At 46.7% G+C, this 11,348-nt stretch overlaps 1 protein-coding gene across 6 annotated transcripts in view; it reads left to right on the top strand.

The window, feature by feature from the left end:
• Positions 1 to 2,655: 2,655 nt before the first annotated feature.
• The window catches only part of MICAL1 (microtubule associated monooxygenase, calponin and LIM domain containing 1), a 47,446-nt gene continuing 38,753 nt past the window's right edge, over positions 2,656 to 11,348 (top strand). Inside the window, exons 1-2 of one of the 6 annotated variants that reach the window (XM_083744930.1) lie at positions 2,656 to 2,756; positions 3,154 to 3,543. The gene's annotated coding sequence lies outside the window, so the exon portion shown is untranslated. Of the gene's footprint in view, positions 2,757 to 3,074; positions 3,544 to 3,643; positions 4,167 to 5,040; positions 5,183 to 11,348 lie in introns of those variants that run through there. The other 5 variants (XM_083744928.1, XM_083744929.1, XM_083744927.1 and 2 more) reach the window with 5 other exon arrangements.

The raw sequence follows: 11,348 nt of genomic DNA, 5'->3' as shown, positions 1-11,348 counted from the left end.
GGAGGCTTGTTCGCTTAATCACTGTTGCTAAGTGACCGGAGGAAAGAAGGTTGACCACCCCCACCAGGAAAAACAAGCTCCTTATTGCTGCTACCGCTGGCATGAAACACTACTCCAAACCATGGCTTCTCTGTCAGTTGTGCAGCAGCAGCAGCAGGAAGCAGCAAAATGCACTCGCTTGCTTGCTCGTTCACTTAGCTTACCATTATATGCAAACAAGGCACGTCAGCAGTTTTCCTGCCCTTTGTTTAAAAGGTTGCCCTCAGGTTTTGTTTGCATTGCAGCAGCAGCATGGTAGAAGCACATCATTGCAAACATTGCTCTGCGAGGCTACAAAACGTTTTTAAAGAATCCGTAGTGAATTTGGATCATTTTAGCCTCCAGATGACCTTACCGGGGGACCCACCTTAGATGAGGTGTATTACTTCAAAGTGTGATAAAACGGACCTGTTGTGTTTGGGGAGCCCTCCTGCTCCTTCTGCTGGTGTGAGTGGGGCTCTGAACGTCTGCTCCTTAATGTACCCAGACGGGAACATGGAAAAGGATTTGTTGTATCGTGACAGCTGCTGCACGGTCGTAGTGCATACAGATGGGTTGATGTGTGGCGCAGCATTTCTCTCCGCCAGCAGGTGGTGCCGATGCCCACTCAGTGCAGCTGAAGGGCATTGCTGTGAGAAAGGGTATAAACATCCTTATTCACTACTACAATCCTAATCGTACTTATTTGGTAGTATGCCCCATTGAATTCAGTGGGACGATCTTCTGAGTAAGGATGTAGGTGGCTGGTCTGCAAGAAGGAAAGGAGAAGAGGGCGCCTCTCTTCTGCCCGATAAGTGCCATTGCGCCAATAAGGAAAAGAAAAGAAAATTGGATGGTGAAGAAAGTGCTCATCTTTTGTGAAGCACAGTGCCTCCTGCCCCCGTTTGAAAGTCAAAACAAAGCTGGATTTATTATCTAGGAACATGGGATGGAGGGGGGGAGTTTAAAGAAGGATGCAAGGCAACCCTGTAAGAAGTTGTTTAATGTGACAGGTACTGTTTACCTCAGGAAAGGATGCATGCAGAGGACAGGAAGAAATCCCGGAGAGAGTCAACATGACCTTTCAGGAGCATTGACATGTGTCTCTCCTGCAAACACAACACACCTTCCTTCAGCTGCAATTGGGACCGTGGGTGGTGGAGGCTCAAAAGCATGACTGTTAGAGACACTCTCTCTCTCTCTCTCTCTCTCTCTCTCTCTCTCTCTCTCTCTCTCTCACACACACACACACACACACACACACACACTATCAACAATGCTCACCAAGTTTTGTATACAGAGGGAACGATTATCACTCCACCCAGAACAGTCCCGTGCCCAAAGGTTGTGTGCCTCTTAGGAAACTCCTCCAACCAGCTCAGTACTGTGTACACTGACTGGGAGCAGCTTTCCAGGGTTTTCGTACAAGGAACATCCCCAAGCCTACCAGGAGAGAAGCTTGGACCTTCTGCATACTAAGCAGATGCTTTTACCAGAGGTAAAGGTAAAGGGACCCTTACTGTTAGGTCCAGTCGTGACCGACTCGGGTTGCAGCGCTCATCTCGCTTTATTGGCCAAGGGAGCCGGTGTACAGCTTCCGGGTCATGTGGCCAGCATGACTAAGCCGCTTCTGGCGAACCAGAGCAGCGCACGGAAATGCCGTTTACTTTCCCACTGGAGTGGTACCTATTTATCTACTTGCACTTTGACGTGCTTTCGAACTGCTAGGTTGGCAGGAGCAGGGACCGAGCAACGGGAGCTCACCCCATCGCAGGGATTCGAACCGTTGACCTTCTGATCGGCAAGCCCTAGGCTCTGTGGTTTAACCGACAGCACCACCCGCGTCCCTCTTTCACCAGAGCTACAGCAATTGAAAAGCAAAGTTAACAGACTGAAAATCTTTTCTAGGGCCAAACATGGCCAACTAGAAAAAGAGATGATCACAGAATTGGAAAGGGATCCCAAGGGCCCTCTAGTTCAACTCACTGCAATGCAGGAATTGCAGCTAAAGAATCACAGAAGACCTGCCTGTACTTCTGGCCAGAGGGGTTTTCAGGTGCTGCAATCTGAATTCGGCACACCTGGCAGCAGCAAGGGCTAAGGCAGTGGTGGTCAGACTTTTTTCTCTAGGCCACACTTTTGGAATGAAAATTTGTTCATGCCGCACTGAATTTTTTATTGGAAAACAAAAAGAAACAACTCCTAGTTGAACACAGAATACAACAATTTTATAATATGTTCATGGGACATCCAGAAATTATAAAACAATGCAGCTGCATAATCATACTGCTACTGAATATAGCTACTAAATCATTCCTAAAATAAAATATTGATTGTCCTTGAATCTTCCTGCCACACTTGCCGTCCTCTCCTGCCACACCAGGTTGGCGTGCCACATCCTCTGAGAGCCACTGGGCTAAGGGGACTGTCCCCTGGTGCCGAGTGCTGTTAGTCCAAATGGCAGATTGGGAGCTTAAAAGATTGTTGCAGGTGCTGACACAATTCAACAAAACAGGAACTGAAATATACAGCCTTCAAGCTAGTTGGTACCTCTTCCCTCCTTGCTGTACTTCCCCTCTGCCTCTGGTCGGGCACTAAATCAGCGAGACAGGAAACCACCATCTAAATGTAGCCTTCAGGCAGAGAACGAGCAGATAACCAAAAGGAATATGAAGATGTGAGAAGAGAGGGGCATTTGCAGCAAACGAAGTTGATGCTGAAAGCGGCAGATGACGCAGGTGAACCTACAACTATATTTTTAAATAGCATGTTAATTTCATGGGGTGCCTGTTCTTGTTGTAACGTTATGAACTGAATGTTCTTGTAGCATTTTGCACCACAGTAGGGCCAGCCGTACCATGGCACCCCCATAGTTAGCCTGCTGCCTCCTGGTGGAGGCCATTGCCATCGTTGAAATATTATTCAGCTGTCCTGTTGACTTATGTACCCGGAACAGTGAGGGCACTACCATGTCCTTTGCCTCAGGCAGAAAATGACTTAAGCCACCCCTGCACTACAGAAAACAGAGGTGCTTTATTTTCTTTTCAAAGCTATTTATGATCATAAATATCCTATTGTATTTTGATTGTGGCAACACAACCAACACACTGTGTATGCATGTGTTTCATTGCGCAGTACTAGCACATGCGAACACCCAGGCCCTGCAATTCTCAAGCATCACCACAGATGAGCAAAAGGCTGTGTGTGGTGAAATCGAGGTGGGCTGTCACTTCATGCATCCACATCCAGTGGATCAGGATAGCATTTCCTGTGCAGCCACCACACATGTATGAATCAGCCCTAAGGAAAGGGCAAGTAACGCTTAAAGGAATTTCTCCCCTCCCTGCTCTCTGGTCACAAGTGACGCTGAATTTCCTGTCCCAGACCACCGGTCCCGGATAAAGTCGGAGGGCACAGGATGAAACACCCTCGCTGAAGCTAAGCCGATCTGGGATCCCGACGGTGCCTGTCCGGGAAGCTTCCTGGGAGTCCTTTGCATGCTGGCTTGAGGACCGTGAAAGAAAGGTAGGATATGAAAAACGTTGCACCGGCAGAGCGTTTTGGGGGCAACTCGTTTCCGGTGGGAGCAGCGCGCATGGGCAACACGTGAGGCCAAGCGGGCTTCACTTTTAACTCGACATGTGTGACGGCTGCGCGGCAAAATAAAATAAAATAATAGTTACATCGCACATCCTAGGCCCCTCTGTGCTTTATGTCAGCATTTGTAAACGGATCCCACACTAAGCATTCGCGCATTTATTTGTTTTTCCAAAAAAAAAACCACCAACCCTGTGAAGGGTCATAATACCCTCGCTTTGGGATTATTATCTCCCTTGCTGCTGCAGTCGTCTTCAGGTTGCACAAGGAGTTTTTAAAGTGCCCGGGCAAGAAGCTCCGCCTCCGGGCTATGTGGCTCCGGCAGACTCGCAGCCCGAGCGCGCGATGCTGCCGTCCCCTCTCCTCCGCCCTGCGGAGCCGAGGGAGCAGTTGAGCCGCGTTTTCCGATCCAAAAAGGCAGCGAAGGGGGGGAGCAGTCTCTGCTGGGGAGGGGTGTATCTTCCAGCAGCCTAAGCACAAGCCACTCCTAGCGGGGAGAAGCCGAGGAGCCCCGGCGGCGGAAGAAGCGGAGCGCAACCGGGAAGGAGGAGGTAAAGTGGCGACGGAGCCGAGGGGCGCCCTCGATTGCCAGCCGGGCTGCGTGCTCGGTAGCCCAGAGACCGGCGCTATCGCTGCGCGCTTGGCTCAACGGCAAGGCAGGGAGAAAGGAATTGCCGTGCGCCTCGGGTGCCAAGGCTCGACGGGTCGGTCTAAACGCGCGTGTTCGTGGCAAGCAGCCGCGGCTCAGCCTTGGAACGCGAGAGCCAATGGCAAAGCCGGGGTCCCTCTGAGCATGTACAGAGTGCGCGGCTGCCCTGTTCTCTTCTTCCTCCCTCCGCGGCCAGTCATAACTAGGCCCTTTTTGGGTATGCGCTGAGCCGTGGGCGCGAAAGGTAGAGGATGCGGGAAACGGCTTTGAGAAGCGACCTTACGCGTGGGACAAGGAGCTCAAAAGAGAGGGACGCCCCTGCGGTCGGAGCTTTGGGGAGGACAGAGCCGCTTGCAGCTTAAAACTTTGATCTGGGAGGGGGTCCCCGCCCCCCTTGGCTTCCAGAGCAGCAGAGACTAACCAGGAGATATTAGGGCGTGGGTGTACCCCATTAAAAGTGTGGGGGAATCTTAGCCCCTGGGGGCTCGGAAGAGGTACCCATCACAATGGGGACGGGTAGGACTGCGGGCTGATGGTTGATGGGCGGGGCAAGGGTAGCCGTAGAGGCGCCCAATAAAAGTGCGTGATCTGCGAGCTGCGCCCCAGCATTCTCTGCGACCTCGCAAGGGATCCTCTTGGATCCTGCGGCGTGGATGATTGAGGGCTTGGAGCCTTGGACCATCCCTGTTGGTTGGATTACGGGCTCGGCTTTCTAGACCACGTGCCTAGGGAATGGGAGGGGTTCTTTGAGAGCTCCAGCTGGCTTGAGTATGTTGTGTAAGATGACGTCTTTGTATCGCCTTACTTTTTACGACTGTTGGAAAGGGCTCGGGTCCTCGTTTTTTCAGTCCCGAAGTAATACGAAGAGTGCGAGTCTGCATTGGCGGTGGTGGAGAATGGGCACTTTGCGCATCTCGGGTTAGTAGCAAGGCTGTTAATTCACACTGTGGCTTTCAAACTGACTTAAGTCTTACATTTTTTTTAATTCTACAAATTAGCACTTGCCTCCAGCAAATTAACCCTTGCCAACATCTTGCCTACACCTTTTGCTATCGGGGCAAATGGTATTAACTGCATCTCCACACCTGAAAAAGTTGCCAGCTGAATTTCTGCCTATCCTGCACCTGCAATCTTACTGACAACCCTGTGACCAAGTTCATTCATCCTCAATTTGGAGACAAGGAGTGTAATTTTAAATTTTCCCAACAATGAGAGAAGATGCAACTGTTGGGCTTCGTGCCCTATTCCTTCATTGAGCCTTATGACCATCCGAAACCAAAACCTCCCACCCCTTTTGCCCCATTGCAGGTGCCTTATGTTTAATAAAACTAGGGGACATCTAAATTTGTGCAGATAATGTGCATGTGCTATCTGCACCCTTTAGCACCTACGTGTGCTTGGCAGGCTTGATAATAACTGCAGCACCTTGACTAACAGAGTTTACACTTCCTGGTTCTCATGCTTACTTCCTCCTTGGCTTAGGCAATTTTAATTGCTGAAACGAAGTTAAGCTTATCTTCCATCTACTAGGCGCTTTGCTGAAAACAGGAAATGTTGCTCTCCTAGGTGTTGGAAGGTGAAGGGGAGAAGGACCATAAAACTTCTTTCTGTGTTGTATACCTACTTGTAGCTGGTTAGTGATGCATGACTATGAAAGGGAGATTGGTGTGTAAGGCCTCCTATAAGCCACCTCCACAGAATAAGCAGAGAGAACTGCTTGTGTGTGTGTGTGTGCTGATAAAATGCAATGCTGAAATATGAATGCAAATTGCGGATGCTGCTGGCTCCCAAGTAGTAATCCAGATTGGCCCCTTTCTTTTTTAGCAACCAGGTGGCATGTCTTTTGCTGCAGCAGATGTGCAGACGGCAAAAAGGGATGGCTGTAGGGCTCTCTCTAGTTCTTACTCACACCACCTGTACCTCTAATTGCTTAACTGTCACAGCAGCCTAATTCTCTTGCAGGAAAAAAACAATTAAGTGCAACTCCTTGCTGACTCGAAAGGAAAAGAGTGTGTCTGTTGAGTCCTTGATGTTGTTCATTACAATACAGAGTGTAGCTCAGTTCCCTGGGGAGGCATGTTGTACAAGCCTGTCCCATGTTGCTGGCTTTTTCATTAAGGACAGAATGAGCATTAGAGTGGTCTTGAGGGTCTTTCACAGCAGAAGTAAACAGCATGTGAAAAGTGTCCTCTGGAGGAGAGCAAAAATCCAAAAGTTTGGTTCCAGAGCTAGACTTCCAGGATTTCAGTCGTTGAGCTTACTCAATTGAGCTGTAGGTTGTTCTTTAGTTGAACCAGCAGCACTAGAAGTTTTCAGTGGGTTCTGAACTCTAGAGGTTGTCCTTTCTGTTCTTACACTGAAAGCTTGCTACATCTTTTGTAAGTAATTTTCTTTTGTGTTTATATTATGAGAACATATAAATGAATGCACTTCATTTCCACATAATAAATAAAAAAGGAAGGAAGGCGGTATGCGTGCTCACATGTCGCCCTAAACAAGGTGGCTTGTTTTAAACAACCCATAGTTAATGTTAACCTCAGTTTGCCAATATGGACAAAATGGCAAACTAATGTTTCTGAATTACTCCTGACTGTGCAGGAGCAGGAGAGAAGCATGCAAACACAAATCATGCTGCAGCTAGTTCAAGTTTGTGCATGTCACACCGAACTATGGTTTAGCACAGGCTTCCTCAACCTCAGCCATCCAGATGTTTTGAGACTACAATCCCCATCATTCCTGACCACTGGTCCTGCTAGCTAGGGATCATGGGAGTTGTAGGCCAAAAACATCTGGAGGGCTGATGTTGAGGAAGCCTGGTTTAGCATGATGGTTTGTGTGCATCAGTTCTGTTGTGACCAGATTGGCTCGCTAAATGAACTGGGAGGGAAACCCAGCAAAAGTTCAACATTTTTGTCAGTTATTATCTGGCAGGAAATATGAGAAAAAGCCTAAAGGTTCAGAAAGTATGAGGGGTAGATGAGGAAAGTTCAGAATGTTCTATTTGTTTCCCTTTAGCTCATGCCCTTTTAACTGTTGCGAGTCTCATGCAAAGCATGATTGCATAAGCAATAAGTATCCTAAGCCTGCCCTACTGGATAATCTGTGACATACAGACCAACCTGCTCCTCCAGAAACTTCTACCCTTCTTCTTGTGACTTCTTTATTCTGAAAGACTTTATTTTTCAGCACTGTACAAATCCAATGTGCAGGGCTCATCCAGGCTTTTTTTTTTTAAGTGACAAGTAACTTGCAATGAAGCCCTGCCATTTCCTCAACTGCTTTCCAATGTGTGTGCAAACCATCCTTTTGTTACCTATATATCCAATGTTTTCTGCAGCATCAACACATTCTCCCTGGCTATTCTCCCTCCACAATTATCAACACATACTGTCCCATCGATAATGCTGAAAGGCTTTCTTTACATTTCACATTATGGCTAAATTAAGTTGGTGTGATGCTTTCACTGATTGCATGGGAAATCCTTAAAGATCTTAAGTTTTGCTTTCATCCAGCATGTGCTTATTGCAGCTTTGCCCTTCAGATGTTTAGGGCTACTGCTCCCACCAGCCCCAGCCGGAATTGCTGTGCTGGCTGAGGCTGATCAGAGTTGTAGTCCAAAACATCTGGAGCCTGCCTTATTGCATCTGCATTAAGTTGTCATATAATGTCGGTTGACTTTCTTGGTGTGATCTAGACATTGGCATTCATATATCTGACTGTGTATCATTGATGGAATGGGGTGAACACCACTAGTGTTATTGAGTCATGTGTGTACACTATGTTGGCATCTGTCTGCTGTCTTGAGGGACAATGGAGTGCTCTAGCAAAAAGCTAGAGAATCACAGTGCCTGCTGTGGCTGCAGAGACTGGGAACTTGTAACTGCTGCCTCTTGCCTTGTTTTTGCTGCATTAGCAGAGCTGAAGTGACCTTTCTGAGGCCTCTTATGGGGCACCAGTGCAGTACCAGGTGTGAAGAGATGGAGAATGTATGATTCTGTGGTCCTTGGAAATTACATAAATGCAGTGTCCCCCTCTCCTGGTATGTTCCTTGATATTGCCAGCTTGATACTCATTGCAGTCACCAGGGAAGAGTGCTGGGGATGTGAACACTTTTTTTTGAAAACTTAAAATAAAATAAGGACATTGCTGCAGGCGGATAAGGTTGTGGGGACCATTTGCTTCATATTTCAATGTTTGTAACAATTCATAAAGTGGTGTGGGCATGGGAGGAAGGGGTGTGTTGTTGATCACGAATTATGACAAAAAAATATCTAACGGGCACCAGTTAATATATGTGGATCCCCATTCTATTCTACTTGGTGTATTCATGAATAGCATGATTCCAGTCTGGGAAAGAATGCAATTTTCCTAAGTATGATTGGCTGAACAGGACACTAGGGAAACGTGATATTTGGAATTGCAATCTAGTGCAAAATGTCGGAAGGAAATGGTAGGCAGGTGCAGTTTACAGTGCAAAGTCTCCAGCACCATACTGTGCCACCTGTTCTGTTTTGCTTTCGTTGCCCAAGGATTAATAATTAATTATGCCTTTTAGCACTCTTTTAAATGTCTTCCTAGGTCAGACCAGAATGCTTTGCATTCAGATTGCTCCTAGCACCTCAGGGTTTGTTCCAGTAAGGAAGTAACATTGCACAAAGGGTCTTCCAACCATTGTGAAATGGATACTCCTCATGGTTGCAATTTTGTTTTTTTTTTTTTTTTGCAGCTTCCATGCAATATGGGTGGTATCGAAATACCAGCCTGTATTCCTCACCCTGCTTTTAACCTGGATTTACCCTGCTTTTAACCTGGATTTACCCTATATGCTTTTTAAAAACAACCCACTGCAATAGCAGAAGAATATGTTTACTGTGTTATTGCGCATCCCCCCTCCTGAAGCACCCTAATTCTCCTTCACCTCACTGTCACATGGGTGTTTTGGCATCTCTTATCGCCAGATCTTGTGAAATTGTCAACTGAAAGCCTGCTAATCACTGTGATTCATGATGATGTCCTTGGTCTAGAGTCAGTGGTCAGTCTTCCGTCATTCCTTCCTACCACTCAACAGAGAAGTGTATTGTCTGTGATGGTTATAATCACTAACCAAGAGCTGTAGATAAGGACTGCAGAACCTTGACAGTTGCTTTTTCTTCTAGCAGATGTTAACATTTTGGGATGAGGAGAAAGTGCAAAAAGGAAAATGCTTCCTTCATCTAGCTGCGCCTGCTTTCTTTAGAGTGAGGACCTGATTTTTAATGTGCAAGATCTCCTTCTTCATAACATGGGTAAACTAAAGATGTAATATTTTGTAATACAGTCCCAGAACAAGTTTGTAATCTGTTAGATGGGGAATAAAGCTCAGGCAGGCTGGCAAACAAGTTTGGGTGGTGAATTTCCGAGCGATAACAGAGAGAAGGATTTGGATGTTTGTTTTTGCAAAACTGAAATCGAGCTCTGGATAGGTTTAGTGAAGAAATGGTAGCTAAACTGAAGCTCAGTCTAGGCAAGACAGAGGTCCTGTTGGTGGTTTCTTCTGCCCTGGAAAGTGGTGTTGCATTCCCCCTTAAATCAGGGGCGAGGAACCTGTGGTCCTCCAGATGTTGATGAATGACAGCTCCTGTCCATGTTGTCCAAGTTGGCTGGGGCTGCTGAAAGTTGGAGTCCAACAACACTGCAAGGGCCACAGGTTCCCTAACCCCTGATCTAGACTATGGTTGCACCAGCAATCCTAGAATGAGCAATGGGTGCTAAACTTTTTTTTAAGAGCTGTTTCTTTGCCCTCTGGATTGCCACAGACTCTGTAACCTTTTAACTTAAACTCTGCTCACCCAGTGCATTTGAAGCTGATTATTCCCCCCAAAGTGTTCTGGGAACTGTAGTTTGATATGGGTACTGGGTATGATAGCTGTGTGAGGCATAAAGTTCCCAGAATTCTTTGGGGGAAATAATGTGCAAAACTCCATGGACAAAGACAACAGGCATATAAAAGATATGACGCTGGAAGATGAGCCCCTCAGGTCGGAAGGCGTCCAACATGCTACTGGGGAAGAGCGGAGGGCAAGTACAAGTAGATCCAGAGCTGATGAAGCGGCTGGGCCAAAGCCGAAAGGACGCTCAGTTGCGGATATGCCTGGAAGCGAAAGGAAAGTCCAATGCTGTAAAGAAAAATATTGCATAGGAACCTGGAATGTAAGAACCATGAACCTGGGTAAGTTGGAGGTGGTCAAAAATGAGATGGCAAGAATAAATATTGACATCCTGGGCATCAGTGAACTAAAATGGACGGGAATGGGTGAATTCAGTTCGGATGACCATCATATCTACTACTGTGGGCAAGAAACCCGTAAAAGAAATGGAGTGGCCCTCATAGTCAACAAAAGAGTGGCGAAAGCTGTACTGGGATGCAATCTCAAAAATGATAGAATGATCTCGATACGAATCCAAGGCAGACCTTTTAACATCACAGTAATCCAAGTTTATGCACCAACTACTTGTGCTGAAGAAACTGAAATTGACCAATTCTATGAAGACTTACAAGACCTTATAGAAGTGACACCAAAGAAGGATGTTCTTCTCATTATAGGGGATTGGAATACTAAAGTAGGGAGTCAAGAGATAAAAGGAACAACTGGCAAGTTTGGCCTTGGAGATCAAAACGAAGCAGGGCAAAGGCTAATAGAGTTCTGTCAAGAGAACAAGCTGGTTATCACAAACATGCTTTTCCAACAACACAAGAGACGACTCTACACATGGACATCACCAGATGGGCAGCATCGAAATCAGATTGATTATATTCTCTGCAGCCAAAGATGGAGAAGCTCTATACAGTCAGCAAAAACAAGACCTGGAGCTGACTGTGGCTCAGATCATCAGCTTCTTATAGCAAAATTCAAGCTTAAACTGAAGAAAGTAGGAAAAACCACTGGGCTGGTAAGATACAATCTAAGTCAAATCCCTTATGAATACACAGTGGAAGTGAGGAACAGGTTTAAGGATTTAGATTTGGTGGACAGAATGCCTGAAGAACTATGGATGGAGGCTCGTAACATTATACAGGAGGCAGCAACAAAAACCATCCCAATGA

This window comes from Podarcis gaigeae (assembly GCF_964106915.1).
Source record: "Podarcis gaigeae genome assembly, chromosome: 6".
In the NCBI taxonomy this organism is placed as follows: Eukaryota; Metazoa; Chordata; class Lepidosauria; order Squamata; family Lacertidae; genus Podarcis; species Podarcis gaigeae.
The sequence above is the reverse complement of the archived record's forward strand: the minus strand, read 5'-3'. Positions and strand labels throughout refer to the sequence as shown.